Source organism: Monodon monoceros, unplaced genomic scaffold (assembly GCF_005190385.1).
Source record: "Monodon monoceros isolate NGI ecotype Baffin Bay Population unplaced genomic scaffold, NGI_Narwhal_1 Super_Scaffold_17, whole genome shotgun sequence".
Lineage (NCBI taxonomy): Eukaryota > Metazoa > Chordata > Mammalia > Artiodactyla > Monodontidae > Monodon > Monodon monoceros.
Window position 1 is genome coordinate 6,482,191 of NW_021703773.1, and position 8,812 is coordinate 6,491,002.

The 8,812-nt window shown below is 39.6% G+C and overlaps 1 pseudogene; it reads right to left on the bottom strand.

The window, feature by feature from the left end:
* Positions 1 to 1,698: 1,698 nt before the first annotated feature.
* LOC114897640 lies at positions 1,699 to 2,472 on the bottom strand (annotated as a pseudogene).
* Between the last annotated feature and the right edge of the window lie 6,340 nt (positions 2,473 to 8,812).

An 8,812-nucleotide genomic window follows, 5' to 3' on the forward strand; every position in this document is an offset into this window, starting at 1 on the left:
TACCATTTTTTTTTACTTGCCTTTAAGAAAGATCAGAAAAGAAGAGATTTTGAGTCAATTATGAAGAAAAAAGAGGTGACAAATGAAACACCTCAGGAAGAGAAGAAACATAGGAAAGACAGAGGCTAGTTCTCTCAGCTATATCTCTAACCCACTGCAGTCACCACTTGAAAAGAATTTTGAGTAGAAGAAGTAAAACTGCTTTTATTGTACAAATCCTTTGTCTGAAGATAATAGAAGCCTACCTGTAGGAATTCCAATACCCTTCCAAATATTTTTTTGAAGAATCCAGAAGTTTCCAGGATTAAAAAGAAGTGCAGGGTAAGGCTTGATTTGTCCAGTCACTTTTTGCACCAAGTTCCTGCTCTGGAATGAATCACGGGCCTCTACTTTCTCTCTCTCTCTCTCTCTTTTTTTTTTTATCTTAATTGCAGTATAGTTGACATACCCTGTTGTGTTAGTTTCAGGTGTACAGCAAAGCGATTCAGTTATACATCTATATATGTTTTCTTTCAGATTATACTCTATATTCTCTTTCAGTCCCCACCTCTGCTGTCCCTTCCCTACAGGACCTTTCCTCATGTATGGACACACTTTCCTTCTTGATTCATCAAACATCACTAAGCCAATGCGATTGTGTGTAATAGACTTGGTGATATTTGGGGTGTAATGGAGAGCTCTGCTGGATAGTACAGATGCACATGTAATGTGAAGCCATGTTTTCAGCCTTCTTGCCATAGAAAAGTTTTCAGAAATACCTTGGTCCTGCCAGTGGTTGGGATGGCTTTTACCATTGCTCTAGAACTGTCTCATTTCCTCTCCTGCTCTCCATCTCAGGATCTCCATTCTCTTCTGAGGCATCAAAGAGAATATCGTGGAAGTTTTCTGGGTGGGATTTCCCTTAATCATTAGGCTTCTGTTACTTTTGCATAATCAGAAGAGTCCAGAGAGGCTGAGTGACCAGCATCCCCTCAATACTTTCTTTTCTAAATGGCATTTTCCTCTTGCTTAACATATGTATATATAACCCCTTATACTTGTCTTCATAATGCTGTCATTTTTTTGTCGTCCGAAGTGGCCTGAGTCATATTTTGTGACTACCCAAGCAGCTCTGAGCATACAAGTATTCCCTTTGCCTCTCCAAATTTGACCATATAGCAGTGTCACCTGAGGAGCATTTTCTTTTCTTTTCTTTTCTTTTTGTCATAAAATATGGATATTTTATTCCAGCTCTGGGAAATGAAAAACAAAGAGGAGGAGGGAACACATCCTTCCACACACTATTCTAATTTAGCTGACATTAAATCAGAAAAGCTAAAGCAAATATATATGTGCAAATGTATACATATTTATAGATACACATACATATTTTTTCAGATTTTAGTCTCATCTGTGTTCATATATTTATTTTTATTTTTTTTATAAATACCCTTAAAAGTCACCAAATGCATCCTAATACTTCTACCTCTGTGTCTTCATCTATCATTTAATATTGTTTGGATTGTATTCAATTTGTGTTTTAATCACTTATATGATTTGTCTAACTGTACATTCGAAGATATAAGGGGAAAACTTGGTTTAAATTATACTCTATGCATCACAGTTACCCATTACGTGATTTTTTTCATCATTATTCGCAACTTCACACATCTTGTAGTTCTCTATGCAGGCTACTTCAGCTTCTAGTGCCGTACATATCTACGTCTCTGGATGGAACTGCCCGTGATCCATGAGCTTGGGGTCAGGCATAAACTGTGTAGCACCTGAGGTGCATTCTGGTGTGGTCTTTGTTTCAGAGCTGAGTTCTGTTGGCAAGGCACAAAGGTTGTGAGTTGTTTTTGCAGGTATTTCTATTTCATCAGAGCTTCCTAGCTTAGTTTTTTCTTTTGGTTCAGGAAATGACTCCTTTTTGTTGTTTTTTGTCCACAATGATTGAACTGCTTCATAAATTTGCTGGCTCATAGCACATGCCTTTTTCCCAGTTACCTTTGCAATCATTACTGATTGAACAGGGTAGAGAACAGTTGCTCCTAAAGTGGCCAGTCCCAGTGGATAAGCAATTCTCTTAAACCTAGAACCTTTTCTCGCTGAAATGAAGGCTGCCAACCCTGAAACTGTAATCACTCCAATTTTCGGAAGAAAGTCTCGAGGTGGATTCTTCAAATAGACATATGCATCTTTTCCAAATTGTACTGTATCCATTATCCCATTTTTCACAAAGACGTAAACACCCTTGCACCAGCCAATATAATGACCAGCTGTAGTGCGAATGGACGCAAAGCCCATTTGTAAATCACCGGGCTGTTCTTCAACATATTTAGACTGGAGAGGTGGCACAGTATATATGGGGAGCTGCTTTGGTTTCACCAGCTGCTCCTTGGACTCCTCTTCTTTGGCCACACGCACACTTACAGATGCACATATCAGACCTGCTGGCATGGTTGTCTCCTTTCCCATCCTAACAGCCGCCATAGCTTTGGCCCTCTCCGGCCAGGTATTCGCACGGAGACTGTCTTGAGGAGCATTTTAAAAATGCATTATTTTGGGTACCATTTTAAGCCTAATAAGAAGGATTTGGGGAGGGGGGTTGATTGAGTTCAGAGCCCATGAGTCTGAAATTTTCAAACTCTTCACATATTATGCTTGGGTAGCTGGTCTCAGGACCGGCCATTCAGAGCTGCTCTCAGAAAGCACGATGGTCCGCTGTGGTCAGTCCAGTTTCCTCTGTTCTTTCACTCTTTCCCTTCCCCCATATGTATCCTGCCTCCTCTCTCCCTTCTGCTTTTTTCTCTCTTTCCCTTTTCATCCATCAGATATGAAGTTCCCAATATGTGCCTGGTACGTGGCCTCATACCCTTGCTGCTCTGCCCTGTTGTGTTAGAATCACCTCACTTTTCAGTCTTCCTTTGCCTCAACCCAGTCCCAAACACCCCAAGTTCTGAGAAAGCAGCCTCACCTTCAGAAGCATCTGTCACATAAGTCATCATCCCCCATCTCATATCCAGATATTCCAGGAGCATTTGAGCCATCATAGCCACTAGGCTATGATATTGCTTTGGAAATAATAAGACGTGAGTCCTGTGTCTCATTTGATGGTGACCATTATCATTTGCACTGGATCTGCTCTTCAGTTCTATCTTCTTTAAAATCATTTATAGCTGAAAATGTCTTACTGGCCCAATCTGGATCTGCTCTTCAGTTCTATCTTCTTTAAAATCATTTATAGCTGAAAATGTCTTACTGGCCCAATGAGGCTGACTGCACCATTTATGATAATTTCTAGATAAGAGACAATGAGGAAGATCCATCTCATAGGAAACCAGCTTAGCACCTCCCTGGACAGTCCCAGGCCCAGGAGGAGGATACTCTGCTCAATTTCTCTCTCACTTTCTTTTTTTTAGTTTTAATGCAACGAAAGCCAGACCATTTAGGAATTATTCTAATCCCAGTTTCAAGTCCCATCCTTTTCTCCAGTCATGCACGTATTTAGATTTTTATTCCTTCATTAACACGGGGAAAATGCAGACCATTATGACAGTTAGCAGACATAATTTTAGACAAATACAACTTATTATCAAATCAGCCTGCAATAAGTATTTGATGAACAGGGCTCTCCAATATAACTTCCAACACTAATTTAATGAGAAGTATCAAATGAATTTTTTTTATTCTGATATCTCCCATGAGACAAATGATACTTTGCAGGCCTATTTTTAACAAATGAATTATTGACTTAAACTGGCACAATTAATCACAATATAATGGGATCAGGGGATATTAGGGGCTCATTTATCACAGTTGATGATGAGTACTGACTCTTCTGAGAAATGAAACTCTTTCATCGCTCCTAGATTAACAGTTACATGCTTTCAAATTTCAATCATAAGGAACTAGCAGCATAGAATGAAAAGGAGCCAGACCGGAGGAGAAAATGGAAAAGGAGAATACAGAGTTTGTTGTTTGCAGTCAGAAATCCTCCTTCTGCCAGGACTCTTCAGTGAAGATAGGAAAATGATTCATTGGAAAGGCGGTGCTAGTGATGGGCAGAGAATCAGGACGGCAATTAACATTCTTGTGATCTGGGCTTAACTCTCCTATTAAAAATCTGTGTGACTCCTGACAAACTGCTTGACTTCTCTGAACTTCCTCTTCTTCATCTGCAAGATAAATACAGTACAGTCTCTCCAAGGAACGTTCTCATGAAGATCAAACAAAATAACCCGTGTCCTCATGTTTTGGACAGTTAGAAAGCAGAGTTCCTTTCATGGGATGCTTATCATCCCTTTAGGAATTGTTTGTTTTCCATCTCCAGGGCTCATACCTACTAGATATTTTTGACTAATTGAAAAATACATGCAGTAAAATGTGAAAGCCATATAAGGAACTCAGAAGGAGTAGGTTAGTCTGCTAACTCAACAGGCATGACAACTTGTCTCTCAAGCCCTGCTGTTATCAAAAGGTGAGTCAGACGTGACTGTTGTTTTCTAGGAGTTCACAAACATATTAGGCAGACAGACAAGGAGTCACATCATTTGGACATATGAAAAAGTAAAAAGGCAAGACTATGAAGGATTTTTTTATATATATAAAGGCATACATATAGTTAGAAAAAAAATAGTACAGAAAGGTTAAGCAACTGGTCCCTTCCCTATACGGTGACTGTACTTCCCAGTTTGTCCAGTTCATTCCAGGTTTATGCTCATTTCCCCAGCATAATTGTTAATGGCATCTACTTTTACTCTCAAAAGTGTCTTGATTTGACGATTTCAGTCAAACTAATCTTAACCATTTCTTTCTTCTATTTTGTTATTGCCAATGTCTAAATAATATGATTATATCCTTATCTTCTTTATTTATCACTGTTATATAGAGTCCGCTGACTTCCTACCTTTCTAGAGGTTGGTGTAGCTCACACCCTTCCTGATTTCCCACCCTTTCCCCCAATATAGTTAAGTAAGAATCCTAAGTTTCTTCTTCTGTCCAGTCTGCAACTTTAAACATCCAAAAGATATTCTGTAAAGAATAGTTCTCTGGGGCTTCCCTGGTGGCGCAGTGGTTGAGAGTCCGCCTGCTAATGCAGGGGACACGGGTTCGTGCCCCGGTCCAGGAGGATCCTACATGCTGCAGGCGGCTGGGCCCGTGAGCCATGGCCACTGAGCCTGCGCGTCTGGAGCCTGTGCTCTGCAGCAGGAGAGGCCACAGCAGTGAGAGGCCCGCGTACCGCAAAAAAAAAAAAAAAAAAAAAAAGAATAGTTTTCTGGGCTTCCCATTTTTGCAATGGTATTAATATCCCATCGTTCCCTTCATTTCTACATCCTCTTCTACCTCTTAACTGGCATTTGGTATGCTTTTATTTTTATATCATCAAGGTTGATTTTTCAACCTGCTACTTTACTTCTTCTTATCTGTGAATTTGCTACTCTTTTTCCTTGATTACCTTTCCCCAATACGTCTTTCTGGGAAACTCCTTCTCACTTTTCCAAGATGCAGCTAAAATACCCATTGCTCGGTGATGTTTTCATTCAGCATTTCAGCCAAGCCAATTATTTCAGCTTTGTGCTTCCACAGATTATAATAGATTCCACTCTACTACAATCACTGCTTTACATTGCAATGCCTCCTACTGAGTCTGAGCTCTCTGGAGAACATTTCAGTGTTCCCCGAGACAAGCAGTGTTCTTGGAAGACAGTGACCATTAAATAAAACTTTTTTGTTTTTTTAAAAAAAAAAACGTGTTTGTCTATATCAGTAAATATCAGTTCTGATTCAAAATGGTGTTTGGCTTAAGCTTCTTTTGTAGCCTCTTAACTTAAATACTTCTTACTGAAATACCAATTAATGTATAGAATAAGATTTTTAAAAACCTCATGCCACCACCAAAATTTGACATTGACAGATAACCAGTGGCAAATACTTAATAAAGGCAGGGCTGATACTGTATAGATGCTTCAGAGATAAAGATTTGAGTCCAGGCAAGGAACTATGACTAGCTGACGGAAAGAGAATATGGAATGAATAGAGGAAGAAAGAGTTTATAAACGCTAGCTATGATGACGTAACCAGTTACATAAAAGAGCATCGTTTCTTCCTTACTTGGATATATATATATATATATATCTCCAAATGAAATGACATGGAATATTTGTGTCCTCTTCTGGGGAGAGGGATTTCTTTAGGTTGTATGAGGGATATGTTTGCATCTTGGGTGGAGTATTATTTTTCTATTACCTTTATTTAAAATTTAATATGGTTAAAAGATGTATACAGGGAGTCCACATTGACAAGGGTTGGACTGTACTGGTTTGTCTCATCGTCAACTTTGTTAACGTTTCTTAGAATCCCCTTCCCAGTTAGAGAGAGCCACAAGAGGTACTAGTATGAGACTGGGGAAGTACAAGGTTATGGTGGCTTGGCTGTGGTGACAGACTTAGAGGAGCCAGAGGGTTCCAGCTTGTCTTTGGATCCTTCAACTCCATGTCCAGCTTTTCTCTTCAGCTGGTGTATCGTCAGACTCCAGCTTTTCTCTTCAGCTCATCCATGGTCAGACTCCAGCTTTTCTCTTCAGCTGGTGCATCGCTGGGACTTACGGATATCTTCCAAGATTTCTCTCCTCCGACGGCCTCACTTTAGTGGCTGGAGGTACTTCGCTTCTCAGAGTAGCCTATTACCGACTCCTCTGATCCTCGACATCCCCTTTCAGACATGCACTCCCCTCTCCTCCCATAACTGTGTCATATCCAAGTGCGTCATCCCACAACTCATAGTTTTTCTGCTTATGTGACTGAATGTCGATTGACACAGTTATCATTGGAAGAGACAAAGAAAAGAGTTTTAGAAAGAAAGGGAGAAATTCACAGAATTACTGCAGAAGACTGTAACACATATCTGTACTTTTTTTTCGACCAAATAGAAAAAAAAAAAAACAAGTTATGTAAATCCTGAATAATATAATTAATAAGGCAGTACGTGTAAATGTGTATGTATTGATCTTTGTATCCTGCAGAGAATACTCTTTGTTTTCATCATTAATAAAACATTTATGAAGTATAGATCTACATTATGTCTCAAAGAAAAACTTAAAAAATAATTATAAAAAGCAGACACTTGGATCAATGGATAAGCCTGAATATTTGTAACAGATGTCACTGATGATGGTATGGTGCTGGATTAGAAAAGATGTGAAAGGTAGCAATCAGTACAATTCAATACGTATTTGTTTAATATTGTGACCTTGTGAAGGTAAATGGACTTGACCCTCACTTCCAGGTACTTATAGTCTCACAGGGGGGTGGGTAGGGCATTTGAGGCAGGTTTGGTGTTGAAATTGAGCATCGTGTGTCTTGGGGCTCATGTTGGAAGGTGAGGATGTTTTGTGTCAGGGAGTGATTGAAATAAGATTGTTTCTACGTGAAGAAATCAGATAGTGAGAAACCTAAGAGCATTTTAATTGTATCCAGTTGAAAGTGGGAGTTGCTGGTAGTTTGAGATGTTTTAGGAGGATTCACTTCATGGGCGTGTAGGAGAGACTGGGGTCAGGGACAAGGACTGGGGACACATTGCAATGTGGGATTCCACTAGAGAGAAGGGCTTTGTCACTTGAAAAGAAAAACCGGCCTGCAAGTAGTGTTTTAAAAACTTGGGGGCTGTGTTGAGATGGGGAGGAAAAAGAAGAAGGAGTCAAAAGTGACTCCACCAATTTCAAACCTGGATGACTGCTAGACTGGGGTCAACACTGACTGGAATAGGTTATTAGTGTTTTCCATTTTCTAAAATGCATTTTCAAACTTTCAAGAAAGATAATCACTTACATACATCTAACCTCTTGCCTCTAGAATCCTGTAGAAATTACCAAGAGATAATAGTGTGGCTTATTCTGCATTGGAAACTAGGAAAGGATGCAAGACAAGCTCCAGAAACTTGGAGGAAATTTTACTGGCTCAAGTGAGGGTAGAAATCTACTGTGTCTAGCCAAGAAGACATGCATTTTTCTGCATGTGAAAGAACAGTTTGCCTGGGAAGTAAGCTGAAGAGACCCAATCAAATCCCTTCAATTCCCCACCCACCAAAGGTTCTGGGCAAGTGGAAGTTTGAGAATAGACAGGCTGTGGGGTGGCCAGGAAGGACATCTGCACCCTATCAGCTGTTCTTGGTACCAGTTGGGTTCCAGAGGCTGCACCAAGCAGGTGGCCAATGGCGATTCTTAATCCTGGCACAGGCAACAGAGAATGGAGAATGGTCCCTACAATTTCTGACTGCCTCACCACCCCTAAGACAAATTCACCTGCAAAAAGACCAAGTCACCTCCAAGCCAGTACCTCCATATTTCTCTAATGCTGGTGAATTCCAGTGCTAGTGAATTCCCTGTTTTTTGGGGGGACTGAAAGTATTAAAAAGATTGTTTTTGGTACAACATCGATGACAGAAACCATGTCAGCTCATAATACCTTAATATCTTCAACTCTTAACTAACACAACTCTTTTTTTTTTTGCAACGATTTTTAAGAAATGAAGTATAGTTGATTTACAATATTATATTAATTTTAGGTGTTCAACACAGTGATTCAGTATTTTTACAGATTATACTCCATATAAAGTTATTATAAAATATTAGCTGCACTCCCTGTACTGCGCATTACATCCTTGTATCTTATTTGTTTTGTATATAGTAGTTTGTACCTCTTAATCCCCTTTCCCAACCTTGCCACTCTCCCACCCCTCTCCCTACTGGTAACGGCTAGTTTGTTATATATAACTCTTTTTAAAACGCACAAATGGAGAAAAACCACTAGCACAAACATATTCTACAGTTTAA